At 45.5% G+C, this 16,442-nt stretch overlaps 1 protein-coding gene and 1 long non-coding RNA gene across 6 annotated transcripts in view; one reads left to right on the top strand and one right to left on the bottom strand.

Moving 5' to 3' along the window:
* Positions 1 to 6,624, bottom strand: part of CUEDC1 (CUE domain containing 1) — a 62,694-nt gene extending 56,070 nt beyond the window's left edge. For 2 of the 3 annotated variants that reach the window (XM_080983162.1, XM_080983164.1), the window contains exon 1: positions 6,394 to 6,624. The gene's annotated coding sequence lies outside the window, so the exon portion shown is untranslated. Of the gene's footprint in view, positions 1 to 6,196; positions 6,334 to 6,393 lie in introns of those variants that run through there. The other variant, XM_080983163.1, reaches the window with a different exon arrangement.
* LOC308464155 lies at positions 5,622 to 14,067 on the top strand. Of its 3 annotated transcripts, none has more exons than XR_013979896.1 (3): positions 5,622 to 5,921; positions 12,516 to 12,618; positions 13,307 to 14,067. It is a non-coding gene; the product is annotated as an uncharacterized lncRNA (long non-coding RNA). The 3 variants fall into 3 exon arrangements; XR_013979897.1 differs by having other exon boundaries at positions 5,622 to 5,970; XR_013979898.1 differs by lacking the exon at positions 5,622 to 5,921 and adding an exon at positions 11,515 to 11,688.
* Positions 14,068 to 16,442: the final 2,375 nt, after the last annotated feature.

Raw genomic sequence — 16,442 nt, 5'->3', positions numbered from 1 at the left:
AACCGCTAGACGAAGACACTTGCGGAACGGATTAATTTCGTCTTGCGAGGCACCACTGTAGCTTCACTTCTCACAGCATGGGACCCGCCAGAAGGCCCTTGGTGCTGGATCTCAGTGTCCGTGCTGAATGATGGGGGTGGAGACGCTCCTTCAGGTATACAGGGCCGAGGCCACTTTAAAGGTCAGCACCAACACTTTGAATTGTGCTCGGAAATGTGCTGGGAATCAATGTAGGTCTTTCAGGACTGGTGTTATGTGGTCTTGGCGGCCGCTCCCAGTCTAGCTGCCGCATTCTGGATTAATTGCAGTTTCCGAGTCACCTTCTAAGGTAGCCCCACATAGAGCGCATTGCAGTAGTCCAAGCGGGAGATAACCAGCGCATGCACCACTCTGGCGAGACAGTCTGTGTGCTGGTAGGGTCTCAGCCTGTGTACCAGATGGAGCTGATAAACAGCTGCCCTGGACACAGAATTGACCTGCGCCTCCATGGACAGTTATGAGTCCAGAATGACTCCCAGACCTGGTCCTTCAGGGGCACAGTTATGCCATTCAGGACCAGGGTGTCCCCCCACACCTGCTGGCCCCCTGTCCCTAAAAACAGTACTTCTGTCTTGTCGGGATTCAACTTCAATCCATTAGCCACCATCCATCCCATTTCTCCACCAATGGATTCTGATAGTTTTCCCATTTAAAAAAACACCACAGGGTTGATTTGGAAAATACCAACCAATAACGCAATGCTGGGCTTCCTCAGTCCTCTGCCCCAACAATCCTCCAAGCACTTTATCACATGCAAGTTTTAATTATGTAATCAGATGTGCTGAGCCCCTCTGAGCCCTGGCTGGTGGTGCCACTGGACTCCAGCTCCCATCAGTCCAGCCAGCATGCACAATGGTGTTTCTCTCGTTCCTTCCCTGGGTAGCATGCAGCCGGGACATTTTGCACATGGGTTACCACACTGGTGCACCCAGTGGCAATTTTGATTCTCCTGCTTACAAAGATGATTCAGCCATGGCTTTCATCCCTTACCCTTTAAAGCCCTTCACGGCCTAGGACCCTTGTACCTACAGGACCGCCTCTCCCGGTATGCCCCACGGAGAGCCTCAAGGTCCATAAATAGCAACACCCTAGTGGTCCCGGGCCCTAAGGAAGTTAGATTGGCTTCAACCAGAGCCAGGGCCTTTTCAACTCTGGCTCCGGCCTGGTGGAATGCTCTGCCTCATGAGACCAGGGCCCTGCAGGATCTGATTTCTTTCTGCAGGGCCTGTAAGACAGAGTTGTTCCGCCTGGCCTTTGGCTTGGAGCCAATTTGATTCCCTCCCCCTCTTTCTTTTTCCTTTTTCCTTTCTCCTCCTGTGATGAGGCTGCATTTTAATATTTTAATGTTTCAATATTTTAATGGCTGTATTTTAATCTTGTTTTTAAATTGTATTCATTCAACTTGTTTTTATTATTGCTTGTAAGCCGCTCTGAGCCTGGCCTTGGCTGGGTATAAATAAAAATTATTATTATTATTATTATTATTATTACCGCAGTTCTCCTTGGTGTCCAGTGTGATTTAAATATGGAGATGTTGCCACCTAAGAAACACATGGCACATGTTATACATGTTTACTCAGAAGTACCCCCACTGTCTTACACAGGGCTTACTCTCAGGAAGGTGTACAGAGGATTGCAGCCTCCACTTCAGATCTCCATCAGACAGATGGAACTGGTTGGCCCACTCTTTCACCACTCATTTTAAGTCTTCTTCTGCTCCATTCAAGGTCTGACCTTGAACTTAAGCCAATCTCCTCTCTCTGATTTGCTGAGCTTTCGCAAGGGGCTCTGAGGTTAGACCTAGCAGCTCAGTTCTTGCAAAGCCTGATTCCCGCTTCTCTTCGACGGCATAGTGACCAAACACTTGGTAGCACCCGAGATTGAAGAGACCAAGAGGAAAACAAAATACAAGGAGGTGAGGAAGATTCAGGAAGTGAAGTGGAAGCAGTTTCTGCCCACACACAGACACCTCTCCCAGGCCAGTTTTCACCAGCACATCTGGAGGGCTGCAAATCTATATATTACTGCAGTATTAGATGGCATCTGGAAAATGTACTCTTTACATTAAGAGGCGAAGAGAAGGTATGTTCCGAGTTGGAAACATTTGCAGACTTTCATCCAAAGCCGAGTTATTGTCAGCCCACAGGAATGTAAAATTCTTTATTAACAAAGGGAAATAAACCACATCGTTTTAGAAAACAGACATCTGTGATCCAGGCTGTCAGCAAGCAGTTCCCAAATTAATTCTGATACACTAAGAGACATTGAGGATACAGGGATCAAATTCATAGGCTAAGTCCATGCATCTGTCCCACTCACTGGCTTCCACAACACACCTCTGGAGCAACCTAGATCTCAAGCCTGCTCAAAGATGCTTCAGAGCTAGAACCTAGTTCCAGGCATAAAGTAAGTCTCCCAGCATTCAGTGGGGCCTGTTCCAAGGAAAGCACGCACAGGATCATAGCAAACCAACAATAAACTATTAAATGGGATTGCATGCTGGAAGGCACAGTCCCATTACTTGGGAGGGGGTGGTATTCTAACCTGTGCCAATAATATCACAATAATTATGGGTCTTTTAAAAAGTAACCACAGCAAATGCTCTGAAAGCATGCTGTTTCTGGGAAATTTAATTTGGCAATTTAACTCCCAGGGTATCAAAAAAACCTGGCCTTCACATCACCTTTGTGCCTTCCAGATGTTTTCAACTACAACTTCTATCAGCTCTAGCTCACGTGGCCAATAGTCAGGGATGATGGGAGTTGTAGCCTAGCAACATCTGAAGATCGCCAGACTGGAAAAATATGCTTTAAACCCTTGATCATTATCTCTTCTATTTGCCCCCACCACCTTCCAAAATCTGAAATGCTGCCCTGTGATCAAACCCCACTTTTAAAAGATGCTCGTTGGCACCAGTAGGGCAGAATGCAGGTGGTCGCAACTGGGCATGCACCAGTTGCAAAACACGCCAGAGGAATTTTGAACACTGCACAGAAGGACCAAGAGGGTCCCGCTTTGTTGATGGCAACACTCAAGTGGGTCTGTAGGGGAAGAAGGTCACCTTTCAGAGACCTATGCAAAATGAGTAATAAAAAATAGGTCAAGATGTTTTACAAGTTTAAAGAACTATTCAGATATTGTTTTATCCATGGGTGAATTTATGCAAATTTAGTTAATCAACCAACCAAAATTCATACAATCAGCCAACTAAGGTTTCTTTAATTGGGTCACTAGTAAACAGGAGCAGCTGATGTACAGAACACAGGACGAAATATATACAGTAGTCTACTAGTAGCCTCATCCCTGGTATTGCTTGGAGTAGTTACAATCAGTGCAATTTCGAAAGGTTCAGTCCACCATCTTGATTCAAAGTGATGTTCAGTTGTATCCAAACACAGGCAAAAACCTGCTCATGGATCTCAGGAATCATCACACAAATTTTGATTATATTTTAAGAGATGTCCGAATGCATAGCTAACAGGCAGCTGTCCAAATACATAGCAGATTTACGGTGCAATCCTATACATGTCTGCTTAGAAGTGTGTGTACAGGATTGCAGAGCCTGAATAATTCTATTCCAGGAGGGAAATTGTATTTCGTTTTGTATTCATTTCCCACCTTCATATTTAAACTTTATTCCACATTTTGGAATTGCATCTGCATCTAATTAAATATATTCTGTTAGGGTGTTGCACAAAAGAATGGAACATAAAATCACTTCTGTGTGGTAGAATCAAGGTACCAGTAATATCTTTCAGATGCCTGCAACTAAGCCTATCAAATTGCTCCTTCTAAAATCTTTTATCTGCCCAAGTGAGAGAGGTGCTGTGAGAAAGATGAGAGGGTCAAAGTTAATAAACTGATCTTGGAAAACCTGTGGTCTGCCCAATTCTACAAAGAACAGCAACAAGGAAAAGGACATCGGTGACATCACCAGCCAATAAACCAATCCATGGTCTCTGCCACCTTCCTTATTTGCAAGTTTCAAAATTCCAAGCAGATTTCAAGCATTTCCATCCTTGGATGGGCATGTCATCAACAGCTATCAATGAAATAAAATCCTGTCACAACAATTAACAATGAAAACTCCCAGGCAACATCCAAACCATCAAAATGACTTTGACAGAAGGAGGAAGATTCTTCTCAGAAGCAAGGTGTCATCCTTCCCCTAGAAAAGCACTTTCTGCATTTATTTCCGTGTGCTGGGAACTGTCTGTGCCATTTTACCTGGCAGACAGTGTGAGCAGCGATGCTTCTGCATCAATTCTCAGGTGGGGAGCAATACTCCAACTGGCCAAGAGTGAGTCAGACAATGAGAACCAAATCTTTTCAATCATAACAGTGCGGCTCGGAAACTCGGAAACAATCTGACAGTTCAGTCACTTCCAACTTCAGCCCAAGAACCCAATGGAACCTAGTAGGCCACCAGTGGATCCCACTCAGCAAGCTTTCTGCTACCTTTTTTGTCAAATTGGAGCATTTGAGAGACACTAGCGAATGCTTTTACCTGCACAAAGGTAGCCAATTTGCCATGCCACTCAAGCAATAGCATTTATATGACAAAGTAGAGAGAGATTTCAGAAATGGAACTGCATTGGTGTATATCAAAATTGAAGAAACTAATAAACTAATAAACCAGCCATAACTAGGTCCTGTTTATTACAACTGATAGCCCACCATTCAGGATACAGAACCTCTCATTTTTCTTTAACAAAGCACTGGCTACAACCAGAGTAAAATCAGTTCATCTCACCTCCCACAAGAACTATGTAGCCTTAAACAAGCCATTCTCTCTCAGCCTCAGTTATCCCCTCTGCAAAGTGGAGATAATACCATAGGCATACCTGACAGGGGTGTCACATGGATTACAAGAGTACATTATCGGCAGCATCAAAACACCAGTTCAATGCAAACACTTATTACTATTACTATATTTAATTTTTAATTCTTTTAATTGCTTTTTTTAAACTGCTGCACTCTTCAAAGGTGTTTGCTTTGCTTTTTTTATACATGGATGCTCATTTCAACGTTTCAATCGAATTGTTTTATTGTGCATTCTTATTTACACGCCATTATATTATCTTGTAATTGGTTTTATACTTGTAAGTTGCTTAAAAGGTGTGTTTGGCAATTAAGCAGTATATATATATTCATTCATGAGAATACTGCGGATTATTACTACTATGGTGCTGAACTTGGAAGAAATTTGAGAGAGAAAGTGAAACAAATGTGCAACTATTGTGGAATGGAGATGGGAAAGTAGATTATTTGGGAGAGGGACTGTGAGAAGAGGAGAGGAATAGTAGAAATACAATTCCAGGACCAGTTCCTCCTAAATAATGAGCTTTGGGGAAAGAGAGGAGGTCCCAAACCTCTCTAAAGCAGCCTTCCAGCGCCTCATTATGCAAACAAGGAATGCCAAAGAAGTAAACTTTGAAAGGTAGGTGTCAAAACAACAACAAATCAACTCCCAACTCTTGATTCCCTTCCCACATCAGCCATGCTTCTCTCTCTGCCCCCTCCCAAAGCAATGCTCATTTTGCTTAAAAACACACCCATACACACCCCTTTTTGCCCCTTTACACTGAGCTAAACGCTCTTATCTGCGCCCTCCAAACCACACGCCCCTCGCAGTTGAAATAAGGGGGTGGCGGCAAAAGGAGGTGGGGGGAACATGACCCCCTGGAGGAGAAGGAAGAAGCGCAGGGACACCAGCCAACCCACCCGCCTCCAATCCGCCAGGTCCTTCTAGGAGCGAGGAACCGAAAGCAGAGCCGAGAACGCGCCTCGTTAGAGGAGAGGGCCCTCCGAGGCGCAAAGGGAGAGGGAGGCGAGAGGCACCGCGGGCTCCAAAACAGGCCGCTATGGAGGGGAGACGCGGGGTAGGTGGGTGGGCTGGAAAGTCAGCTGCTACAGCTTTCGGAAACCCGGGTGAGGAGGGTAGGCACGGCCGCCGCGTTTCGGGGGTGGGGTTCCCAACCCCCTTTATTTCCCTTTTCCCGCGAGGAGGGTCTCTAAGCGAACGCTCGGCGCGCGCAAAAAGGGAAGCGGCGGAAAGTAGCCACAATTCCGTCCCCGGCGTTCCAAAAGGCGCCTCGGCGTTCCAAAAGGGCCCCTCCCCCGCCCCGCTCCCCACCCCCAACGTTCCAAAGCTTACCCGCGCCACTCGAGAAGGGGAGACGCGCGACACCGCTGAGCTGCCGGGGGAAGAAGCAGGATAGGGCTAGCCGAAGATATGGGTAGGGAGAGCGCGCTGGGTGTTGCAAGGATCCTCCTGCCGCCGCCGACCCCTCCCCTGTAGGAGAAGAGCTACGCCCGCTTCTCCCTCCCCGCTCGCTCCCCCGGTCTACCTACGTTAGTTCCCTCGCAGTTGTTCCTCCTCCGTATCCAAGACCTTGGAGAGGGGGGCAGGTTGGTCGCTGGAGAAGGCGCTCCTTTTAATATATGCTGGCGTGGCCGCTCGCTGGATCGCCTCTCCCTCCCCGATGGTCACACAGATCCATTGCAAACACAGGAGGGCAACGTAACGGCGGGCGAAGCTGCCTTTCTCTCTGCCTCTCTTAGCCCCCCCACCTTTTCCCCTCCCCAAGCCTAGCGGCCGGTTGTTTGAAACGCAGCTGTGTAACACACCCCTCCTCCCCGTAGGAAGGCCGCCTCGCCACAAGTGGCACAGATTTGAGGAGGAAAGCGGGGGGGGGGGGGGGGAGGGTGTCGAGAACACGGCGGGGGGGGGGGGAGAAAGAGGAGGGGCTCACAAAGGACCAGAGCAGCTCCCAAATTTGGCCGGGAGTTTGCCCTCCCCTAATTTCCCTTTCCATTGGGGTTCTTCAGACCCAAGACGTGGTGGCCCCGGTCCGTCACGCGCAAACACATGGCATACGGACCCGAGCAGCACATTATATCAAATTGCGACTCCTCAGCACTGCGCTCCCGGGCTAAGAGACAAGCTCAACAAGTATACGACCAATTTAATAATAATAATAAGGCATTTCGGACAGTGCTGCAAGTAATTGGTAGGTGGGCAAAACTCAGTGTTACTCTGTGTAGACCCATTAAAATTAATAGACCCAAGTGACTCGTGTTCATTATTTTCAGTAGATCTACTCTGAGTGATCTAGCAAACTGGCATTGGCTACAACCCATAATCTAACATTTTGAAAAAATCAAAAACTCATTTCCCGTGTGTTTTTACTAATGAGCAACATTAAAATACTGAGACCTCCCCCAGGGTAGCAACTGGTTTAAGCTGCTGCTGTATACAGAGTCAGGCCCTTAGTGCACACAGCTCAGTATTGTCTACTACACTGACTGGCAGTGGTTTCCCAGGGTTTCGGGGAAGGGACATTAACAGCCCGACCTGGAGATGTTGGGGATTGAACCTGGGACCTTTTGTAAGCAAAGCAGATGCCCCTCTGAGAGATGGCCCTCCCAATAAGATGTCTGGTCCACCCAACCCTCCTAGTGGGTCAGTGCACACTTGTTGGCTTAGAAGACCAAGGCAGTAACATTAGATGCAGTAATGAGGTCCTTGTTGATTCAGGGGGAGGAAAAATCTGTACCCAGTGTGTTGCTGGACATCTTCAGGAAAATAAAAGTCTAAGGAGTAAACCCTACACAAATCTGGAATGGAGCCCCTAAGACGGTTGGATGGTGCCTTGTCCTCCTGCTTCTGGCAACTCCTGGTCCTAAATGACTTTCTCTGCTTTCCTTTGGACCACATCAGCAAGGCCAGGAGAGGTATCTTGTCATCTGGGCAGCCCAGGACCTCCATACACACCACCCAGGCTTGTGTCCCAGGGAGGTTACTTTGGTGCTGCAAATGCAGAAGACGACACCAGTTGGAGCCTCTAGACCAGACACACAAGGGTAGCCCCATTGTATTGCAATAAAGGAGTATTGAGACTATCAGTGCTCAGCCTGCATAGTTCAGTTGGTTAGAGCATGGTGCTTATAATGCCAAGGTTGCAGGTTCGATCCCCATAAGGGACAGATGCATATTCCTGCATTGCAGGCGATTGAACTTAGGTGATCTGTTGGGTCCCTACCTGATTCTATGAATCACCGTGGCCTCAACTATCCTTGTCCAAGAATGGCCATAATTGATACACCAGCTGTAGTAGGTAAAAGTCAATCCTGGCCACTGGGCCTCTAGTGACAAAAAGAGATTCGGGAGAACACCCAAAGTCAGGAACCTCCAGCCTACAGCGCCTCAGTCTTCCCAGGGTTCAGGATCAGTTTACTGGGCCCCATCCAGTAAACTGCTAGAGAGGTTAAAAGCAACAAAAAAGGCTTTTATGGGTATGTTCGAAGCAAAAGGAAGAACAAAGAAACAGTGGGGTCACTCAGAGGAGAAGATGGTGAAATGCAAACAGGGGACACAGAAAGGGCTGAACTCCTCAATGCCTTCTTTGCCTCAGTCTTTTCCGATAAAGAAAACAATGCCCGACCTGAAGAATTTGGAGCAAATGATTCAGCAGAGGAAACACAGCCCAGAATAACTAAGGAGATAGTACAAGAATACTTGGCTAGTTTAGATGTATTCAAGTCTCCAGGGCCAGATGAACTGCATCCAAGAGTATTAAAAGAACTGGCAGATGTGATCTCAGAACCACTAGCAGTCATCTTTGAGAATTCCTGGAGAACAGGCGAAGTCCCGGCAGACTGGAGGAGGGCAAATGTTGTCCCTATTTTCAAAAAGGGGAAAAGAGAGGACCCAAATAATTACCGCCCAGTCAGTCTGACATCAATAGCAGGGAAGATTCTGGAGCAGATCATTAAGCAAACAGTCTGTGAGCACCTAGAAAGGAATGCTGTGATCACCAGTAGTCAGCATGAATTTCTGAAAAATAAGTCGTGTCAGACTAACCTGATCTCGTTTTTTGACAGAATTACAAGCCTGGTAGATGAAGGGAACGCAGTGGATGTAGCCTACCTTGATTTCAGCAAGGCATTTGACAAGGTGCCCCATGATATTCTTGTAAAGAAGCTGGTAAAATGCGGTCTTGACTATGCTACCACTCAGTGGATTTGTAACTGGCTGACTGACCGAACCCAAAGGGTGCTCATCAATGGTTCCTCTTCATCCTGGAGAAGAGTGACTAGTGGGGTGCCACAGGGTTCTGTCTTGGGCCCGGTCTTATTCAACATCTTTATCAATGACTTGGATGATGGACTCAAGGGCATCCTGATCAAATTTGCAGATGACACCAAACTGGGAGGGGTGGCTAACACCCCAGAGGACAGGATCACACTTCAAAATGACCTTGACAGATTAGAGAACTGGGCCAAAACAAACAAGATGAATTTTAACAGGGAGAAATGTAAAGTATTGCACTTGGGCAAAAAAAATGAGAGGCACAAATACAAGATGGGTGACACCTGGCTTGAGAGCAGTACATGTGAAAAGGATCTAGGAGTCTTGGTTGACCACAAACTTGACATGAGCCAACAGTGTGACGCGGCAGCTAAAAAAGCCAATGCAATTCTGGGCCTCATCAATAGGAGTATAGCATCTAGATCAAGGGAAGTAATAGTGCCACTGTATTCTGCTCTGGTCAGACCTCACCTGGAGTACTGTGTCCAGTTCTGGGCACCACAGTTCAAGAAGGACACTGACAAACTGGAACGTGTCCAGAGGAGGGCAACCAAAATGGTCAAAGGCCTGGAAACAATGCCTTATGAGGAACGGCTAAGGGAGCTGGGCATGTTTAGCCTGGAGAAGAGGAGGTTAAGGGGTGATATGATAGCCATGTTCAAATATATAAAAGGATGCCACATAGAGGAGGGAGAGAGGTTGTTTTTCTGCTGCTCCAGAGAAGCAGACACGGAGCAACGGATCCAAAGTACAAGAAAGAAGATTCCACCTAAACATTAGGAAGAACTTCCTGACAGCAAGAGCTGTTCGACAGTGGAATTTGCTGCCAAGGAGTGTGGTGGAGTCTCCTTCTTTGGAGGTCTTTAAGCAGTGGCTTGACAACCATATGTCAGGAGTGCTCTGATGGTGTTTCCTGCTTGGCAGGGGGTTGGACTCGATGGCCCTTGTGGTCTCTTCCGATTCTATGATTCTATGATTCTATCCAGTCTGCCATTGTGCCCAGACCATGGTCCAGATCAGTGTTTCCCAAACTTGGGTCTCCAGCTGCTTTTGAACTACAGTTCCCATCATCCCTGACCACTGCTAGCTGGGGTGATAGGAATTGTAGTCCAAAAAATCTGGACACCCAAGTTTGTGAAACACTGGTCCAGATGGTGCACAGCCTCTCCTGACTGAGATGTTCTGGAGAAGCAGAGCTGTGGGTCACCAGAACAGTGATGACACTTCCCCCAAATTCCAGTCTGCCTCCTGTAGAGACAGGTGCTTTCCCCCTTCTCCAAAACAACCAGTCCACAGAACATAATGAGCATGACAAAACCAGAGTAGACAAGCATTGCCAGCTCAGGCTGATGGAAATTGTAGTCCAAAACATCTGGAGGGCTTCAGGTCCAACACACCCACCTTTCAGATGACATGTGATAGGTGTGATTTTAAGGACCAAGCTAAAAATATCAACCGTCTGGTCCTGTATAAGGCAATCTCATGCAAACTGGGTTTGATGAGTCAGGCCTAGTCAGTCTCGCCTTCCGCCCATTCATCACAAGGTACCCAAGCATTCTAGACGGGCAGAGCCCTACTTGTGTCACCTGGGCTGGCATTTTTAGCATCCATTAGCACACTTTGCCAGGTAGCATCCATAAATAGAGCACCATCTCATCTGCCCCAAAAAACAAACAAAAATACCCTCAGTTACTATCCTTTATTGACACATATTAAACCTCAGTTTCCTCTCATGTGCTTTGCAATCTGAACTGTTTGTGGGGAGGGGGTTGCCCCACCAAGCTCAGTCTACCCTCAGCCAGCGCCCCACCTACTTAAATGCGCCATTGGGGGTGAGGCCAAGCTTTTGGAAGCTTGCAGCACCTTGCTGTGGTCGCAGAGACCGATATGGGAGAGACATGTTTTGTTTTTCAAAATTTTTTATTCATTTTATAACAAATAAAAAACACAAATAGAAAAACAAACAATACAAACAAATTCTTGTCATATCCTTATTTTCCTAAACATTGTTAAGTGGGCTTCCCCAAGTCCCACCTATCTGATTTTCATTTTACTTCATCTTTAGCAGTTTACATATATCATAGTTTCTAACCATCTTTTTTTTTTATCACACTGAAAATAACTTCACATTTTATTGCTTACAAATAATGTTATTTTAAAATAAACTATCTTCTACTTCTAACCCTACAGCCTATATCCACTTCTAAAGCTATTCTAAGATTTAAATATTAACATATTTTTTCAAATATTCCTTAAACTTCTTCCAGTCTTCTTCCACCGTCTCTTCTCTCTGGTCTCAGAGTCTCCCGGTCAGTTCGGCAAGTTCTATATAGTCCATCATCTTCATCTGCCATTCTTCCGATAGTTGGTAAATTTTGTTTCTTCCATTTCTTTGCTAGCAGGAGAGACATGTTTTGTTGCAGCTGGGGCAGATGAAGACATCCAGTTGTGCTGCTACAGATGCACCAGGGCGTTTGCCCCCTCTGTGTTCCTCTCAGCAGTCATTTCTCCTCTGCTCACTGCTATGGATACACGACCTGACTGCCTATCTCCAGGTACTGTGGTTGTCTGCAAGGGATCCCCACAAGGCAGAGTTGGTGTTGCTAGCTGCCACATCATGTGCCAGCTGCAGACATCTTTGTAACATGGATGGTCTGCCAACTGGCCTGGTGCTGAAAGCCAGCTCCCCATAGACCACGTCCTTGGGGATCCTGCCATCTTCCATACTGTGGACATGATGAAGCCAGCGGAGACAAAGCGGAGGCACCGTAAAACCAATCAAGGGGGTGGCAATGGTTGTCAGCTTCCTCCTCCTCCTCTGGGTTTATTTGTGTCCTTCAATTACATTCATGCTTCTTGCTTGTCTGGAGAGAGATGTACATGTATGTAGCTGGGCTGTAGCCTACTGTACAAGGGCAACAATCACATCCAGTGCCCCACCTGGTCCATCAGGGCAAATTGGGGCACTGTTCCACCAAGCTCAGCGTGCCCTCAGCCAGACTTCACCTGCTTACCTGCTGCAAACCAGTCGAGGGAGTAGCAGTGCCAACTTCTCCTCTGTAGCAGTGTTGCCTTTGGAGAACTTGGCAGGGAGAGTGGAGGCAAAATTCATTGGCTCCAACTCTACCCGCCGTTGGCTCTGACTCCACCTACTGTTGGCCTCCCTGCATTCCAGCCCACCTGTCCCAATGGGCCACACTCACCATTGGTTTGTGCCCATTAGGGAAAGTGGGCTGAAATCCCCACCCCCACCCTGTACTAGGGATTAAGCACTGTGAAACAGTGGCTCATATGCCCAGGATTGCACTGCTAGACAAATAAATTGGACCAAATAAAAATAAAAAAAAAAAAGTGCCTGTTACTGTATTTATATCGTCTGCAGGATCAACACAACTTTAATGATGGGAAAAAATGGAGCTGAAGTCTGGAACCGAAATAAAGAGCTATTACTCATCTTTAGGATATGACTGTCAAATGCCCAAAAGGTACTTCCTTTGTTTTTCTTTTTAAAGAACGGTTATTCCTATGAATCATGGTTAGCCTGTGGCCAGCTATAATTACTCAAATGTTCACTCACCCAGTGATCCATTCTTTGGAGTGCTGTGCATGTCATTTTCTGTCTGACATGCAGAATATTCCACGTTTTGCATTTGTGGATTTTTGTCTGGCTTTCAAGCCATTTTATTATAAATGGGAGGAGGGCAAAGTGCACTTTTACAATCAGGCAGGTTTTTTTAAAAAAACAAAAACCAACACTGCTATTTGCCTAGCGCCAATGACTTTTTATCATTTCAAGCTGGCTTTAAGTACAGCCAGCAAATGATTGCTAAAATATTAATCATCCAGTCTTGTTTCAAAGCATAGGTCAGAGAGAAGGCATGGAGCTTGATAGAACTGTAGTAAAGTGAATTGACAACACAGCTTACAATACGAAATCCAGAATTTTAAAAAAGCTAGACATCAACAGGACTATTGACAAGAGTGTTAGATCAGATGAGCAGGGCCTGAAACAAAACATTGCACTGTATCCTCATCCCATAACAGAAGTGCTCATCTGTCAGCCAGCCAGCCTCTCCGTACTTGAGACTCTTATGTATTTGGGAAAGTCTATTGCTTGTCTGTCTTGTTTGCCTCCTATGTGTTCGGACACCACTCAATCTATCACCAACTCAGAACAAGGGTTCCTGAGGAGGCAGGGGCAAGCTTTGCTGATGTTTGGATGCCAAGACCATTTTGAATCAAGATGGACCAAAACATGACTTTGGCAAAACTTCATAACATTGGCTTGACGGGTCCAAACTCACGTATTACACCATCCATTTATAAATCACAATTTATTTTTGCTTTTTAAAAATTCCCTGGCAGCATCAGGCACTCCCCACTTGTGTACCATATATTTTGGAAAGCCGTTTGTTCTCTGGTCTGTCCACTCTGTGGGTCCCGATGCCAGTTATCATCGCCAAACTCAGTAGGAGGGTTCCTGAGGTCGTGGCGGCAGTCGATACTGGTATGGCAGACACCATTTTGAATCAAGATGGAAGACTGAAATGTCACTATGGGGTGACTTCACTCATTTTTGGTGATAGGCTTGTCCACCTCTCACTGTATCACCACCAAACTCAACACGAGTGTCCCCGAAGTGGAGGCAGCACTCTTCGTCAAAGTTTGCATGCAGGGTGCCATTTTGAATAAACATGGCAGACCAAAACATGATTTTGGTGTGACTTCACCCAATTTGGTGTGACAGGCCCAGACTGCAGTGAGAAAGAGCTTGCCTTAGCTTTGGGTCGACTGGCTTCAAGTATTACAGCCGAAAGCTTGGTAAAATTGTTCATGTAGTTTGTTTGCTAAAAGCAGAGAATTTTAAAAAATTAATTTTTATACAGTTTGGTATTTCTAATATATAGCAATTAATAAAGTCTGTAAATAATAAATCTTGAGTAAGCAGATTCCTGTTTCAGAGGAACACCCAATTTGACTCCAATCCTGCTGGCACTCAACTGCTGTTATACATCTCTATGACAGCTGACTGCATCCAGTCTTGACACAAAATGTTTATTATTTTCTTGAGCTTTCACACATTTCAGTAAATAATGCTTTAAAAAATTAACTTAAGTTTATCAACCAACCAGTATTTTAATTAAGCCTACAGGCATCAAGTCTTTGCATAGACTTAAAATATATAAAAAAATGAGCCTCCCAGATTAAATTTAAGGTGGCTGTAATTGCCTATAACCCCCCAAAATGGCCTGGGTCCAGCTTATCAGAGATTTCCTCCACCCCTACATTTCCCCCAAACAACAGTAACCCAAGGAAGTCACGACTACAAGACCACTAACATTTCAAAATGCTCCTCTGGTGAATGAGGTTGGCAGTCAGAGTCACATCCATATCATGCATACAGTGGTACCTCGGGTTAAGCAGTCTGGTTTTAAGAACAATTTGGTTTACAAACTCCGCAAAAGCGGAAATAGTGTCTTGGTTTGAGAACTTTACCTTGGTCTAAGAACGGAATCCAAACGGTGGAAGGGCACCGGTGGCGGGAGGCCTTATTAGGGAAAGCGCTCCTCAGTTTAAGAACGGTTTTGGTTTAAGAATGGACTTCCGGAATGGATTAAGTCTGTAAACTGAAGTACCACTGTATTTAAAGGACATTTGTACCATTAAGTCACAGCTTCTCCAAAAGAACTGGTTTGTTAAGGGTGCCGATAGTACGGTAGCTGTGAAACCCTGATTTCCTTCAAAGATACAATTCCCAGAATGGTTTGTCCATTTGTCTTCTCAGGGAACTCTGGAAATTGTAACTCTTAAGGGTAATAGGGGTTTCCTAGCAACTCTCAGCACCTTTACCTAACCACATGCCAGGGTACTTTGGGGGGAAGCTACAACTGTTTAAAGTGACATGAGAGTGCTTTAAATGGGTGGTGTGGATGTGTGCCAGCTCGATTTAATGTAGGTGGGGGGAGCCAAACAGAGGAAGCAATGGAATGGGAAGGAAGCCCTCTGCAAGAGATCAGTTCAGACTTCTGGAAAGAGCTCTGACCCTCTCCTGACAGCCAGCTGCACAGAAGAAATATTATTATTATTTTAAAAAACCTTGCCTCACCCAACCTGCAATTTCCATCCATCTGTTGTAGTACTGCTGTTTGGAGCAACAGGAAACAGGAACTGTCTCTGGGTGGCCCACTTTATTATTATTATTATTATTATTAATTAAATTTCTACACCACCCTTCATATGTGGATCACAAGGTGGTTTACAATACAAAAACACCTGAAACAGAGGCAATAGAACTTACCTGCTGAGGATGCTGCCTGCTTTCTAGGTGGATGAATCACTACTGTGAGCTTGCAAAGCACAGGCAGTGAACTCTTAAGAGTTACATACACACAAACTATTTGGGATGCATTAAGTTTGTAGGAGCAGGGTGCTGCAGAATTCCATACATAATTCATCCATTAAAACCAACACAACCTGGTTGGTCCTTATATACAACCTTCTATATGTATTCATTACCTACAATGTGTAGGAAAGGCTCTTGACAGGACCACTGACCAGCAACACCTACACCTACACAAGTGTTCTTACTGGTGATCGCCAACTCTGGAGCCCTCCCCCTTTCTACATCTATGTATGTATAGGGTGTTATGTTTAAGCAAACTGCAAGCAGCTGTGGTTTGATTCACCACTTTACCAAATCACATATCCAGACAATGGATTGGGTGCAAAGAACTGTGAGCGAAGGAGGATAAAATGGATTGGTAATGTTCCAGGAATTATTGTGCAAGAGCTAACAGAGAATGACTTCTCTCCTCTGCACAGAGCCACTATACATCAGGAGTACAGTAATAACATACGTTGATGCAAGGAAACTTGTGGCTGGGTGGGGGAGTTCATGAAAAGAGCTTGTGTAGAGTCTTTCTTCTGTAAAGCAGGAAACAGTTCTTCCAGGGCAGGGAGGCATTCCCACTAATGGAAGAGGGGTTTTTGATGGTTTCGCCCCAATCAATGGTTACCTCTTCTGTATAGAACAGGCAGGACATACAGATCAAAATCTTCAAATGAGCACATATGCATCCCTGGAAGAATGCACTTTTGCAACTGATCGCAAGGTTTGCAAGCTGCCTCATGCACTGATCTTGACAAAAATAGAAAAAGGAACAGTGCATAAATACAAATACTGTACGGCAATACACACATAACTACGACGTCTCTACATTTCTGTTTATTGAGACAAACTAATTAAAAGGCACAAACATGGGGCATATGTTTACATGACATTATAACAAACATATACATTAAAAGTGTA

This window comes from Podarcis pityusensis (genome assembly GCF_964106645.2).
Source record: "Podarcis pityusensis genome assembly, chromosome: 15".
NCBI lineage: Eukaryota > Metazoa > Chordata > Lepidosauria > Squamata > Lacertidae > Podarcis > Podarcis pityusensis.
This window is presented reverse-complemented; position numbering and strand designations above follow the sequence as displayed.